The following is a 16,669-nucleotide window of genomic DNA, read 5'->3' as shown; positions in this document are numbered from 1 at the left end:
AACTTGGTTAGCTGAAATGGTGGACATCTTATACAATATTTTGGCCAGACCAGCTCAAAATACTCAGAGACTATTGGCAATTTTAATAAACATTGACCTTGGAATTTAACCATCATTTTACTTTCACAGGATCCCCCAGAGAGCACGTCACCCCATGACAGCTGGAAGAAATTCTAGAGGACAATGTCCCTCTCCCAGTAAAGTTTGCCCTTGGGTTTAGGGATATCATTTAGGGGTTGATTATAATTAGTATACGATTGAGGGTTGGGGGAGGAATTTTATAAGCGCAGGAATCATTTGAAAAAAAGGGGATGATAGGATAATAGATTTGTAAATCTGAGTTTCTGTTTTTAGACAAATATATTGGTATAGATACTTGTATATTGATACAAAGTTAAATTGTATTGACTTTTGTATGCCTGCATGTTTCTACCTCAGTTTAAAACATTTTTATGTATTGACATATATTGTATTGATATATATATATATATATATATATATATATATATATATATATATATATATTGTATATATTTACCATATTGTAGTGTACATTTCTACCTCTGATTAAGATACTTATATAATGTTTGTGTATTGATATATATTTAACTACAGCAATAAATATTTGTACACTGTTTATATTTGGAGGTAATTGTCCTCATTTGTTTCTTTTTTTTTTTTTTTTGATTTTTCGAGACAAGGTTTCTATGTGGTTTTTGAGCCTGTCCTGGAACTAGCTCTTGTAGACCAGGCTGGTCTCGAACTCACAGAGATCCGCCTGCCTCTGCCCCCCGAGTGCTGGGATTAAAGACGGGCGCCACCACCGCCCGGCTCTCATTTGTTTCATAGTCATTTATTGTCAGTCTTTAAGTTAGATAGATATTGAGAATTATATAGACTAATAGTCATCTAAGTTTGTCATTTATAATTAGACTAATCAGGTTCTTTAGATATATAGAGATCATACTCAGTATAGATAGATAATCTTCAACTTCTTCAAAGAGCTGTAGAAAATGGCCTTTAATCTAACTCAGAGTTTAGTGGGAATGAGATACAATTGCTCCTGGCAACACCACTCTATTCCCGAGAGAATGTTGAGCACGAAGACACTCCACCTGTAGCCTTTCTTTTAGGCAGAACTTGCCTTGTGGCAAAGAAATGACCATACCTCAACCACTGACAGAGATACAGAGCGTGCATAAATGGATAAAACAAGACAGTCATGTCCTGCCTAGACAGGGTAAGATAGTTTCAAAAAGTTACCTGCCTTTGAAAATGGTTTGTCAGTTATGTTAGGCCTTAGCCAAAGTTGGTTGCTTCAATGCTGCTAATGTGAATTTGGGTGATTGTCCAGGTAGCTAGTTGTCTCTGTGATTTGTTGCATGTTTTGGAAGTTGTTTTACTCAACTTCCTAATTAACCAGATAACATTATTTCCCTTCTCAGATTTTTGATGGGGTTGTAGACTATATAAATGTAGTTACTTTCTCTCATGACTTGGCCAAGTTATTTTTTATACAAGACCTATCTAGTTAGAATAGGATATTTGTACTTATTGTATATAATTTCATAGTAGGTTTAGAACTCTCTTATTTAAACAAAAGGGGAGGTATTGTGGGAGGTCCTCCCGTTCCTCCAGCCTATAGCTGCTGAGATACCAGCCAATTGGGGCGTGGTCTCTCTCTCTTTAAAAAAGAGGCCACTTTCCTCTCCTCGCTCTATTCATTTTCTGCTCTGCAGGTGACTAGACTCCCTACCTGGTTGCACAGAGGACTGACGGTGAACTGTAAGTTATTTCCCCTTTAAGTAAATACCAGCATAATAATCAGAATTCCAAACTGGTGTGGCATTGTTATGACATACGCCTTCATAACCTGTGGGCTAGTTTCATCTCAATTGGCAGTTGACCGAAGCTATTTTTTGCAGGTGTTCACAGCAACCTTCCAGGAGGTCGTGATACGTACTACCATATTGGGATAGAGGCAGTCCAGAGACTCTCACCCTCTGTGAAAACAAAATAAGAACCTCCTTTCCAAAGCATCATGTCCTTAGATCCAAATTTTAAAGTCAAGGCACTTTCAAAATATCTATGTGGGATTAGTTCAGCAGCATTTATAAACAAATATCTTTTAGCAGCAATTGCTCCTTCCTCAGCATTCAAATTCTCTGTGTATTTTCCATCTTTGTTAGCTTCAATTTGAGCTCCAATTCATTTTTCCTTTTTATTTTTTGCCTTTTGAGACAGGTTCTCTGTATCTTTGACCTGGAATAACTCTGTAGAACAGGCTGTCCATGAAGTTTCAGAGATCCACATGTCTCTGCCTCCCAGCATTGGGATCAAAGGTGTATGGTACTACACCTTGAACTCACAGAGACCTGTTTGTCTCTGCCTTCTCGGCCCTGGGATTAAAGGTATATGCGACCACACCTTGAAGTTACAAAGGTCAATCTCTCGCTGCCTCCAAGTGTTGGGATTAAATGTGTGTACTACTGCAACCAACAACTCTCTTCCTTTTTTTAACTTTAAGAATTTCAACTTTTAGCCTGCACATATTTTTAACACACTGTAAATCATTTAAAAATTTTCTTTGTCTTTGAATCTCTCTTTACTCTATATATCTCTTTTTTTTTACCACATGTGTCTTTAATTTACACAGCAATCTCAGTAGGATTAAGAGGTGTCTTTGCCAGCTAGATTTAGCCCATCCCTTAGCTTTCTGCCATTCCAACCTTATGGCTGAGGTACCGGCCAGAGCCGCATTCAGTGCCACGAGTCTACAGTGTTTCAAGGTCCTTGCCATCAAACAAGCTGCAAAAGACAACACTCAAGCCCCCTCTTTGTAGCTGTCCCTCCTGACTCAAACAGTCAGAGTTGTTCTGGCAGGATATCCCAGAATTCCGGCATTTTAAAACAACACAGTTTTTTTTTCCTGCTACTGCTGAAAACAAACAAGCATTCAGCTGGCTTTTATCAACACCATTTAAATGTTTTGTGGCAGGACCACTTAACAGCAGCAGGGTTTTGCAGCTGAAGGTGAGTCAGGAATCTTCTCTTAAATGAGTGTGCTTGCTTGCTACTAGCAAGTAGTGCAGACCCGAGATATAGCTGCTAAAAAGAAAACATGCTTTACTCGTTCCCGGGCTTTCTCAGGCTTTCAGTGGATTCAGTTTTCCACATGTCTGAGTGCCATTCTGTAGTAATTTGAGCAGCGGAGCTGTGTAACCAGCACCAGGGCAGCCTCGCTAGCTAATGTCCAGAAATAATTACACACAAATGATTCTTTTAAACACCGCCTGGCCCATTAGTTTAGCCTATTAACCCATTTCTAATAATCTATGTAGCATCACGAGTGTGCTAACCAGGAAAGATTCAACAGGTCTAACCTGGTTGCTGGCTGCATTGCCCTCTGCCTCAGAGAGGAGAGCTATCACGTCTTCCCACGAGAGTGGATCATGGTGTCCCTCTGAGCACACTGCTTCTTGCTCCCAGCATTCTGTTCTCTTTCTCCTCCCACCTATGTTCTAAATTAACAGGGGAAGCAGTTTCTTTATTTAATTAAGCAATGAATTACTACCATCACTTTATCCTTTCAAGAGCTTGCCCTAATAAATCTTCCATGTCTCTTCTGCTGTATAATCTTTCATTTGAAAAGAACTTGCATTTTCAGGGGAGGATTTTTTTGACATCTCTGTGGATGGAGATCATATGAAGAGGATCAGATAGCAACCATGACAACTCTTATGCTGCAGAGTTAGGTGGACCAAAGATTGATTGCTGACAATCCTGTGCTATGCGTCAGATGCCCATGAACACTGCCCCTGTTGTCAGACAGGCAGACATCAAGGTGGTCACACATACTTAACTCATTCAGTGTTCACAGACATTTATATTGAGTTTTAATCTTGTCCTAAACTAATAAAAAAAACAAGAATAGGAGAAGAGAGGAGCCTGAAATAGGGCCTCCAAATGGGTCATTTGCAAAGGTAAGGTTTCCTGACTCTATGTATGATTTCTCCTTTCCTTAGTCAAATAATGCCCCACACCAGTTTAGAATTGTGATTAATAAAATGATTATATCTTTAAAGGGCAAAAACTTACAGATGACCATCCCTGACAAAAGCCCTCAGCGGGATCAGGAAAGAAGCATAGAGGCCGGAAGGGAAACTGGAAGCAAGAGATCAAGCTGAAGGCCACCAGATGGGCCGTTGTGCAAAAGTAAGGTTACCTGCCTCTGTTTATGCTGTCTCCCTTTCTTAGTCAAATCCATCCTTCCATAGAGTAGCTATAGGCAAACCGATTTCTCGCCAACAGCTAAGCATAGGTTTGAACCCAACAGCCTTTGATTTCTGAAATAAGAACTCTCCCATTTAGGTCTCATAACAACACAGGAAGTTTTGTAAGACTGTACCAGCAACAAATTAAAGCAATTCTAGGACACCAAAGATGCAGCAATTTATGTTTAATGGTAATAAACATGGTTTGGATGGGACAAAAGAAAAACAGATTTGTGGACTCACAATGATTTCTTGTGATTTGGCACACACAGGATTCTGGTTCTGAATACTTCTCGCTCAGTGGGTTTTGGAGATTGTGGTGACCCTGAACCTAGCTGGAGGCTTTGGGGCCTGAAAGGACAAGCCTTGATATTTCAGGACATCCTTTTCCTTGGTTTCCAGTCTTTACTGATTTCCATGCAGAGAATGAGCATCCATCCACTCCTGGAGCCATGCCATCCCACATGAACAGAGAGAACACCCTCCACACCCAGGTTGCTTGTATCACATATGAAGGCATAAGTCACAAACAACCTCCCACACCAGTTTAGTATTTTGATTAATAGAATGATTATTTCATTAAAGGGCAAAAACATACAGATGACCATCCCTGACAAAAGCCCTCAGCGGGATCAGGAAAGGAGCCTAGAAGCCAGAAGTGAAACTGGAAGCAAGAGATCAAGCTGAAGGTAAATGTTGGTTTTTGAAAGAGAGAGAGACCACACCTCAATGGGCTTGTATGTCAGTGGCTATTGGCTGAAGGAGTGATAGAAACTCATGCAACACACTTATTTGGATATAGCAAAAAAACAAAAAAAATGTTACTAGGATGTGAGAAAACAAAAAACTATTTTAGTTTATTTATTTCAGTCCTTCCAGACACATCACAGAGATAGGATCTCTTCATGCATGAGAGTCACCGATGATTTCCCTTTAAGAAAAAACCCACAAAACTCCGAATGACATCATCAGCATTCAACAACATGTCTATGATTGCTTTGCCTTGACTTTGCATGTCAGTAAATGATGCTGCTAGTTAATCTCTGCAAGCAATGCAAATTTCCCTGTAACTAAATAGACAGAATTGAAAGGTTATCTTAAACACATCAGGGAGTCACACTACGATCGAATGGGTTAATCATCACCAGTGAGACAGTGACATATTTAAGATCTTTCCTTTGTCTATAAATCTCAGAATTGTCAACATCTGTTGTCATACAGATTTCTTAGGGTTTTGTCCCACTGGTGGTTTCCTTGGTATGCTTCCATAATTTTTGGCAGATCCAATCAGTTTTGCCATGCACTCTCAGCTCCACATCATTGTGTTCCCCTTATGTTCTAGTCCAGGCATTTTTGACATCTTGAAACTGTTGCAAGAGTATCTCATGTTCCACCTAAATGATTTGGAGTGTTATTTAGGCTGTGTTTTATCTTCCATCCATGAGTTCATTGACTTTCCTTGGGCATAATTCCTGGGACACTGAGCCTAACTCCTGGGAGATTTCTCTAGTTACTTATCCTTGCTGAGACAGCTTACACTCCCAGTTCTACTATGACAGTATGTCTGTAGCAAACATTCTTCTCAAGATGAGAAGAAATTTCAATATTAGAATACATTTGTTTTTATTGTGATTTAAACACACACACACACACACAAGTTAATGGAAATACACTGATGATATCAACTTAGTGGGCCATTCTGGGGTTGTCAAGATCTTTATCTTTCGAGGGGTTCTTAGAGAGCCATGGGGTGAGCCCCTGTAGTAACTTGGGCAGGTGAGGAGAGGTTGACTGCACTGTGCCATGTCCATAGTCACCATGGGTGACTTGTCCTATAGTCAGACTGATGACTATCTTGAATATCAACATGGAACTTTTGTATGGCAAATGATGGAGATCAAATCAGGGTAAAATTCACAAAACTAGATGGAGCTTCCAAGCTCCAGTTGAATAGCCGACTGATGGAGAATAAGAGCAAGGATGTCAGGAATAAAATGGCATGGTCCACTCACTGTGACACTGAGACACTGTGCCTGAACGAAGGGGATTTCAACTAAACCATTGGCCTGGTAATGAAAGAACATGGGATCAAAGTGGAAGCTCTGAATGTCCCTGACAATTGTGGCAGACTGGGAAGCCAATGGTAATGACACTGGCATTTGTCTGCACTTCATATACAGGCTTCTTTGTGATCCTATTCTATGTGGATGCTTGCCTTCCTAAATCTCGATGGATGAAGGCTGGGCTTGTACTTCCCACAGGTCAAGGAATGCCGCCAACAATTTGGATTGGAGTAGGAGTAGAGAGGTTTGGTGGGGAAGTGAGAAGAATGTGGGAGGAGGAAATGAAGTGGAAATTTTGATATTCATTATTATGAAGTAATATAAAAATCAATAGAAGATAACCAATGAAGAGCTTGGAGCTAGGAAAAAAAAAGATTCATGTGAGTTGTTGACTCAGACACCAAAGACTATTTTACGGAAAAAAAAAAAGCACACATAAAGAGATTGAGTTACTTTGCATAATATGACTCATGTATTTGGGAAGATGAGTGGGATTTTTATTTTGGGTCTCCAGGCGGCTGTGTGAGCAGCATTATAATACCTGCATGCTGGATATTTCTGTGGGCAAGTAGGGAAGAAACCTGCCTATGAGGGGTGTTATGACATAAGTATAGCCTTGGTGATGTCTCAAAACAGTGGTTTGGGATGGCAACTCTCTTCCACATGAAGCACTAGTCTTCTGTGAAGGTGGGCTTACTATCTTCACGGTTGCTGAGGAGGTGAGTTCAGCTCTTGGGCTCCACAACTGTTCAACAGGATTAGGCAGCTGAACATTTCCAGAAGATGGAATCTGGAGAGCCAAGACATTTTCTTTTGGTAAATATGTTTAGGAAGCAACTGGGACCTCTGTAGTCCCAGAGAGGTTTCCATAAAATCTCCTCTGAGTCTAAAATTTATGTTGTTAACAGCTTCTATTTTGATAGCTGTGGGGATGGTGATTGCCAGGTATTCTTCCCACTTTATCTTTGCTATCAATGTCCAATTCATCAGTATACAAAAGTGGCAAAGATCCTCTTTGTCCATATGTGTTTTAAAAGATATTAATTATTACTAAACAGTGCTGTTGCCCAGATTAATGAGTCTTTATTATTGGAGTTTGTCTCACAAAACTCACTTCTCTAATGAAGGCATGGAATGGCTTTATGTAATAAACCTGGGTCTGGATCAGCTGACACAATACAGAGAGCCAGTGGACTGGAGTGCCATGACTTATGTCAGGTGGTTTTGGTTCAACCACCTAACCAACAGATTGAGTGGCAAGGAGAGAAGTGGCTGTTCTTCGAATTCTTTGGCATCTGTTCAGATTTTTCTTTCTCACTTTGGGCATAGGCATCCAGTCTCTTCTCATTGACACAGTCAGTCCGGAATTAGGTTTCTCAGTAGAGGTCCATTGCCTTTGGGCAGCAGGAATGTGTCTCTGATACACATATACTGAGCTGTAGACAATAGTTTGATAATTTTCCTATGAATTTCTTAAGACCAAAATACATTTAGGCAGCCCAAATCTATTCACCACTGCCTTTGTCACCTTCCCCAAAGATCTTCCAGAAAAGAGTCTTGACCTCGCATCCTCCCCTCTTATCCTTGCAGGCATTTATGGTGGAGGAAACTACTTTGTGTCTGATTGAAACTGAAGTATTCTCCCAATGCAGAGATTATTAGCTATGAAGCCCAAGCACAGAAAGAGAGCCAAGAGACAGTGGAACAGGAGTGTTGTGGCCTATCTCAGTATGTCTACCGTCATGACAAAGATGCCTCTTAGTATGAGATGCATGCCACCTCTCCAGAAGAAGAATGGGCCAACTGTCCAGAAGAAAAAAACTGAGTAAGCCTTTTGAGGCCCTGGAGAATATTGTTGGCCGCAGCATTTCTCATGGCTGGAAGGAAGCCAATGAACCAGTCACCCAGTGGAAAGCCATCATTCTAGATCAACTGCCAATATTTCCCTCTCTCTATTTGTTGAAATATGATGGGATTGATTGTGTCTATGGCTTGTGGCTTCACAGCGATGAAGTGATTTTAAACCTTAATGTACTGTCGAATAATGAGCCATTTCCTCAGGTGACAGACACTCATCTGGCAAACACCATAGTTGACAGTGCTGTGAAACATACATTCACGGGCACAAATGGCTCTAAGGAAGACTGGAATGGGATGGTCCTAGAGGAGGTGCCAATCATGAAGACCTGGTTCTATATTACCTACAAGAATGATCCGGTCTTGTATATATACCACCTCCTGGATGACTACCTTGAAGGCAACCTCCACATCATGCCAGGCTCTAAGGAGGAGTGCAGTGTCATGGTCCCAGATGAGGTGCAGACAATGATGACCTGTTTCTACATTGTCAAGGAGAATGATCCAGTCCTGTACCTTTACCACCATCTTGATGACTCCATTGAAGGCAACGTCCACATCATGCCTGAATATCCTCCAGTAGAGGTGACTTTGGAATTAGGCAGGGATTCCATGGCAGGCAAAAGTGTGCAGTACAACAAAAAAGATGGAACACAAGAGATAGGTAAAATTATTTGCTAAGTTCCCACCAAAACTTCTGTGTGTTTCCTCAAGGTTAATTATGAATTCAATATCTATGTCTATGATTTGGTGAAGATCTGTTAAAGTGAAATTCTCAAATTTTGAGGGGCACACTTCAAACTGTGTTTGGGGAATGTGTTTTTTTTCAGAGATACCTCAGGTCTTCTATTAATCCTGGTATTTTTTCCAATGGAATATTCTTGAGCAAAAAATAAAAATTTGTGAACATGTTGTGTTCTTTGGTGAATGATAGATTGTGATTGGTGGATGGGACATCACAGAAATACATGGCTCAAACAAAGCAGGATTTATGATCTTTCCCCTTGGAGAGGATGGACTGGGGATGCTTGGTGTGGTAAAGGACAAGATGACTGTCTAGGAAGTAATGGAGAGGGGACAAATGCTGTAGGATCTCGGGACGGGATAAAGCTTGAGGGAAAAACATGTCAACTGGAAAGATGTGACAGATATCAGAGTGAGGTATTGGGACTTTAGAGGATAAAGAGTAGATTAATCAGGAAGGGACACAAATGTATACTCAAAATCAGAGAAAATTATGTTTCATTTGATGAATAGTTTAATTCATACTTGCTGTAAGTCACTGGATGTTTGATATCCACTGGAGCATGTTGAGTGACCAGGAGCCTCCTGCTTAGAGAAATGTGTCTCCCTGCTGCTCTTCAGCAGTGGGATGGATGTCAAGCTACCTTCTTACTTTTGTCAGAATTCTGTCTGCCACCTACTTTGTCATGCCTGGATTCGGTATGCCTTGAACTCTCATAGGTCCTTTGCATGCCATCCAACCCTTGTGAGTTCATTTAAATAATTGCCCTGTCATATATGGAAAACAGTGTTCCCTTTCATTGATCATGTTCTGTAGGACTTGGGCTATAAAACTCATTGACAGACGCACACACACACAGGATAAACATGTACACATTGATGCCCACTAATGTATGACATGCACACATATGATGAATGCACCGTTCTCCATCAAATCAGTAAACTAGGGAATCGCTGATTCAATGTGGAGCGTGGCAAAGGCCCCACAAACCCCTCAGACCCAAAAATACCAGTATTGTATTGATGTCTGACCCATCATGTAAGGATCCTGCCATCCTGTAACGGGGCGATTTTTGCTTCCTTGATCTTCACAAACTTGCTTAAAATGTTAGAGTTGTCAAACTGCCAGTTAGGGTCCAGCATGTAGATCAGCTGTCCCAGGTCAGGTGATTTGGCTACAATTTGGGTGAGAACTTGTACCAGGGCATTCTGGTACACCCTCATCTCTTCTTCTCCTAGTCCTCATCATCACTCTTGTGGCTGGGATTGGAGCTCAAAGAAGGCAAAATGGAAGAAGCCTCCTCCTCAGTGGAAATCAGTGTCCATCTTTCATATGACCTGACTCTCACAGGGAATGCAGCACATTTTATCCTTCTAGGTCTACTCATTCACTGGTTCACTCATTTTCCTAATGAATGTATGAATTCATCCATTCTTCCATATCTCTCTCTCTCTCTTCTTCCTTCCCTTCTTGCATTTCCCCCTTTATAGTAGTAATTTGAGCAGTGGGGCTGCGTCCCCAGCACCATGGCCGCCTAGCTATCTTATGCCCCGAAATAATACCACAAAAACTGTATTCTTTTAAACACGCCTTGGCCCATTATTTTCATCCTCTTAACACTTTTCTAATAATGTCTGTTGCAGCACGAGATACGCTTACCAGGAAAGATTCAGCATACCTGACCTGCTGGCTGGCTGCATCGCCATCTGCCTCAGAGAGCAGAGCTACAGTGTCTGCCCGGGTGAGGGGTGCATGGCATTTCTGAGCTCACTTTCTTTTTCTCTCAGCATTCTGTTCTCTTTACTCCTCCCACCTATGTTCTAACCTATCAAGGGAAGCAGATTTTTATTAAATTACGCAATGACATTCTTCCATCACTTTATTCTTTCAACAACTTGCCCCAAAAAATCGTCCATGTCTCTTCTGTTGTATAATCTTTAATTTGTAAAGAACTTGCCCTCTCAGGGAAGGATTTTTCTGACATCTCTGTGGATGGAGGTCATATGAGGAAGATCAGATGAGCAACCATGACAACTCTTATGCTGTAGAGTTTGGTGGACCAGAGATTGATTGCTGACTATCCTGTGCTATGTGTCAGATGCCCATGAACTCTGCCCCTGTTGTCAGACAGGCAGACAACAAGGTAGTCACACATACTTAACTCATTCAGTGTTCACAGATCATGTAGATTGAGTTCTAATTCTTCTCCTAAACTAATAAAGAAACCAAGATTAGGAGAAGAGAGGAGCCTGAAGTAAGGCCTCAAAATGGGTCGTTGTGCAAAAGCAAGGTTACCTGCCTCCATTAATGCTCTCTCCCTTTCTTAGTCAAATCCATCCTTCCATAGAGTAGCTATAGGCAACCGATTTTTCACCAACAGCGAAGCATAGGTTTGAACCCAACAGCCTTTGATTTCTGAAATAAGTGCTGTCCCCTTAAGGTCACATAACAACACAGGAAGCTTTGTAAGTGTGTCCCAGCAACAAGTTAAAGCAATTCTAGGACACCCAAGATGCAGCTAGTTATGTTTATTGGTAATAGACATGGTTCTGATGGGACAAAATAATGTAGCATTAAAAAGCATATTGGCGTACTCACGATGATTTCATGTGATTTGGCACACACAGTCTTCTGGTTCTGAATACTTCACGCTCAAGGGTTTTGGAGATTGTTGTGACCCTGCACCTAGCAGGAGGCTTTGGGGCCTGAAAGGACAAGCCTTGATATTTCAGGACATCCTTGTCCTTGGTTTCCACTGTTTACTGATTTCCATTCAGAGAATGAGCAGCCATCTACTCCTGGTGCCATGCCTTCCCACATGAACAGAGAGAACACCATTCACACCCAGGTTGCTTGACTCACAAATGAAGGCATAAGTCACAAACAATCTCCCACACCTGTTTAGAATTGTCATTAATAGAATGATTATTTCGTTAAAGGGCAAAAACTTACAGATGACCAGCCCTGACAAAAGCCCTCAGCAGGATCAGGAAAGGAGCCTAGAAACCAGAAGGAAAACTGGAAGCAAGAGATCAAGCTGAAGGTAAATGTTGGTTTTTGAATGAGAGAGAGACCACACCTCAATGGGCTGGTATGTCAGTGGCTATTGGTTGAAAGAGTGGAAGAAACTCATGCAACACACTTATTTGGATATAACAAAAAAAAGGTTACTAGAATGTGAGAAAACAAAAACTATTTTAGTTTATTTATTACAGTCCTTCCAGATACATCACAGAGATAGGATCTTTTCATGCATGAGAGTCACCGATGATTTCCCTTTAAGAAAAAAACCCACAAAAAATAAAAAAAAGAAAAAAAACCCACAAAACTCCCAATAACATCATCAGCATTCAACAACATGTCTATGATTGCTTTGCCTTGACTTTGCTTGTCAGTAAATGGTGCTGCTAGTTAATCTCTGCAAACAATGCAAATTTCCCTGTAACTAAATAGACAGAATTGACAGGTTATCTTAAAAACATCAGGGAGTCACACTACGATGGAATGGGTTAATCATCACCAGTGTGACAGTGACATATTTAAGATCTTTCCTTTGTCTATAAATCTCAGAATTGTCAACATGATATGTTGTCATAGAGATTACTTAGGGATTTGTCCCACTGTTGGTTTCCTGGGTATGCTTCCATAATTTTTGTCACATCCAATCAGATTTGCCATGCACTTTCAGCTCCACATCATTGTGTTCCCCTTATGTTCTAGTCCAGGCATTTTAGAGATCTTGAAACTGTTGCAAGTGTATCTCATGTTCCACCTAATTGATTTGGAGTGTTATTTATGCTGAGTTTTATCTTCCATCCATGAGTTCATTGACTTTCCTTGGGTGTAATTCCTGGGACACTGAGCCTAACTCCTGGGGGATTCCTCTAGTTACTTCTCCTTGCTGGAAAGCTTACACTCTCAGTACTACTATGACAGTATTTCTTTAGCAATCATTCTTCTCAAGATGAGAAAAAATTTCAATATTACAATCCATTTGTTTTTATTGTGATTTATGCACACACACACATACAAATTAATGCAAATGCACTGATGATATTAATTGAGTAGGCCATTCTGAGGTTGTCAATATCATTACCACTCGAGGGGTTCTTAGAAAGCCATGGGCTGACCCCATCTAGGAACTTGGGCAGGTGAGGAGAGATTGACTGCACTATGACAGTCCATAGCCACCATGGGTGCCTTTTCCTATAGTCAGACAGAGGACTATCTTGAATATCACCATGGAACATTTGTATGACAAATGATGGAGATCAAGTGGGTAAAAATAAGAAAACTAGATGATGCTTCAAAGCTCCAGTTGAATAGAAGACTAATGGAGAATAAGAGCAAGGATGTCAGGAATAAAATGGCTTGGTCCACACACTGTGACACTGAGACACTGTGCCGGTATGAAGGGGATTTCAACTAAACCATTGGCCTGGGAATGAAAGAACATGAGATCAAAGTGGAAGCTCTGAATGTGGCTGACAAGTGGGGCAGACTGAAAAGCCAATGATATTGGCACTGGCATTTGTCTGCACTTCATATACAGGCTTTTATGTGATCCTATTTGATGTGGATGCATACCTTCCTAAATCTCGATGGATGAAGTTTGGGCTTGGACTTCAAACAGGTCAAGGTACCCCACCCTCAATTTGGATTGGAGAAGGAGTGGAGATGTTTGGTGGGGGAGCGAGAAGAAAGTGGGAGGAGGAAACGAAGTGGAAATTTTAATACTCATTATTATGAAGTAATATAAAAATCAATAGTAGATAACCAATAAAGAGATTGGAGCTAGAAAAAAAACATACATGTGAGTTGTTGACTCAGACACCAAAGACTTTTTTACAGAAAAGGCACAAAAAGAGATTGGGTTACCTGGCAAAATATGACTCATGTATTTGGGAAGATGAGTGAGGTTTTATTTTGGGTCTCCAGGGGGCTGTGTGAGCAGCATTATAGGACATGTATGCTAGATATTTCTGTGGGTTAGTAGGGAAGAAAACTGCCTATGAGGGGTTTAATGACCTAAGTAGAGTCTTGATGATGTCACAAAGCTTTGGTTGGGGGTGGCAACACTGTTCCTCATGAAGAACTAGTCTTCTTTGAAGGTGGGCTGACTATCTTCACGGTGGCTGAGGAGGTGAGTTCAGCTCTTGGGCTCCACAACTGTTCAACAGGATTAGGCAGCTGAACATTTCCAGAAGATGGAATCTGGAGCGCCAAGACATTTTCTTTTGGTAAATATGTTTAGGAAGAAACAGGGACCTCTGTAGTCCTAGAGAGGTTTCCTTCAAATCTCCTGTGAGTCTAAAATTTATGTTGTTAACAGCTTCTATATTTGATAGCTGTGGGGACAGTGAATGCCAGGTATTCTTCCCACTTTATCTTTGCTATCAATGTCCAATTCATCAGTTCACGAAAGGGGCGAAGATCCTCTTTGTCCATATGTGTTTTAAAAGATATTAATTATTTCTAAATGGTGCTGTTGCCCAGATTAATGAGTCTTTATTATTGGAGTTTGTCTCACAAAACTCACTTCTCTAGTGAAGACATGGAATGGCTTTATGTAATAAACCTGGGTCTGGATCAGGAGACACAATACATAGAACCAGTGGACTGGAGTGCCATGACCTTGGGCAGGTGGTTTTGGATCAACCACCTAACCAACAGCTTGAGTGGGAAGGAGAGAAGTGGCTGTCCTTCGAATTCTTTGCCATCTGTTCAGATTTTTCTTTCTCACTTTGGGCATAGGCATCCAGTCTCCTCTCATTGACACAGTCAGTCCGGAATAAGGTTTCTCAGTAGAGGTCCATTGCCTTTGGGCAGCAGGAATATGTCTCTGATACACATATACTGAGCTGTAGACAATAGTTTGATAATTTTCCTATGAATTTCTTAAGACCAAATTACATTTAGGCAGCCCAAATCTATTCAGCACTGCCTTTATCACCTTCCCCAAAGATCTTCCAGAAAAGAATCTTGACATCACATCCTCCCCTTCTTAACCTTGCAGGCACTTATGGTGGAGGAAACCAGTTTTTGTCTTATTGAAACTGAAGAATTCTTCCAATGCAGAGATTGGCAGCTATGAAGCCCAAGCACAGAAAGAGAGCCAAGAGACAGTGGAACAGGAGTGTTGTGGCCTATCTCAGTAAATCTACCACCGTGATGAAGAAGCCTCTTAGTATGAGATGCATGCCACCTCTCCAGAAGAAGAATGGGCCAACTCTCCAGAAGCAAAAACTGAGTAAGCCTTTTGAGGCCCTGGAGAATATTGTTGGCCGCCGAATTTCTCATGGCTAGGAAGGAAGCCAATGAACCAGTCACCCAGTGGAAAGCCATCATTCTAGATCAACTGCCAACATATCCCTCTCTCTATTTGTTGAAATATGATGGGATTGATTGTGTCTATGGCTTGGAGCTTCACAGCGATCAAAGGATTTTAAACCTTAAGATCCTGCCTAATAATGTGCCATTTCCTCAGGTGACAGACACTCATCTGTCAAACACCATAGTTGGCAGAGCAGTGAAACATACATTCACGGGCACAAATGGCTCTAAGGAAGACTGGAATGGGATGGTCCTAGAGGAGGTGCCAATCTTGAAGACCTGGTTCTATATTACCTACAAGAAAGATCCGGTCTTGTATATTTACCACCTCCTGGATGACTACCTTGAAGGCAACCTCCACATCATGCCAGGCTCTAAGGAGGAGTGCAGTGTCATGGTCCCAGATGAGGTGCAGACCAGGATGACCTGTTTCTACATTGTCAAGGAGAATGATCCAGTCCTGTACCTTTACCACCATCTTGATGACTCCATTGAACGCAACGTCCACATCATGCCTGAATGTCCTCCAGTAGAGGTGACGATGGCATTAGGCAGGGATTCCTTGGCACACAAAGGTGTGCAGTACAACAAAAAAGATGGAACCCAAGAGATAGGTAAAATTATTTGCCAAGTTCCCACCAAACCTTCTGTGTATTTCATCAAGTTTAATAATGACTTCCATATCTATGTCTACGATTTGGTGAAGATCTGTTAAAGGGAAATTCTCAAAATTTGAGGGGCACACTTAAAACTGTGTTTGGGGAATGTTTTTTTTTCAGAGATACCGCAGGTCTTCTATTAATCCTGGTATTTTTTCCAATGGAATATTCTTGCTCGAAAACTAAAAATTTGTGAACATGTTTTGTTCTTTGGTGAATGATGGATTATGCTTGGTGGATGGGCCATCACAGAAATACATGCCTCAAAACAAAGCAGGATTTATGGTCTTTCCCCTTGGAGAGGATGGACTGGGAATGCTTGGTGTGGTAAAGGACAAGATGGCTGTCTATGGAGTAGTGGAGAGGGGACAAAAGTTGTAGGATCTCGGGGCGGGATAAAGCTTGAGGGAAAAACATGTCAACTGCAAAGATGTGACAGATATCAGAGTGAGGTATTGGGACTTAAGAGGATAAAGAGTAGATTAATCAGGAAGGGACACAAATGTATACTCAAAATCAGAGGAAATTAAGTTTCATTTGATGAATTTTTTAATTTGTACTGGCTGTAAGTCACTGGATGTTTGAACTCCACTGGAGCATGTTGAGTGACCAGGAGCCTTCTGCTTAGAGAAAAGTGTCTCCTCCAAGTTGCTCTTCTGCAGTGGGATGGACGTCATGCTATCTACTTCCATTTGTCAGAATTCTGTCTGCCACCTACTTTGTCATGCCTGGATTCGG

The 16,669-nt window shown here is 41.2% G+C and overlaps 1 pseudogene; it reads left to right on the top strand.

The window, feature by feature from the left end:
• Positions 1 to 15,173: 15,173 nt before the first annotated feature.
• On the top strand, positions 15,174 to 15,969 carry LOC121443817 (annotated as a pseudogene).
• Positions 15,970 to 16,669: the final 700 nt, after the last annotated feature.

This window comes from Microtus oregoni, unplaced genomic scaffold (assembly GCF_018167655.1).
Source record: "Microtus oregoni isolate MIOR12 unplaced genomic scaffold, Mior012 000113F_000, whole genome shotgun sequence".
NCBI classification, from domain to species: Eukaryota; Metazoa; Chordata; class Mammalia; order Rodentia; family Cricetidae; genus Microtus; species Microtus oregoni.
Note: the sequence above shows the minus strand (reverse complement) of the source record. Positions and strands in the feature narration are given on the sequence as shown.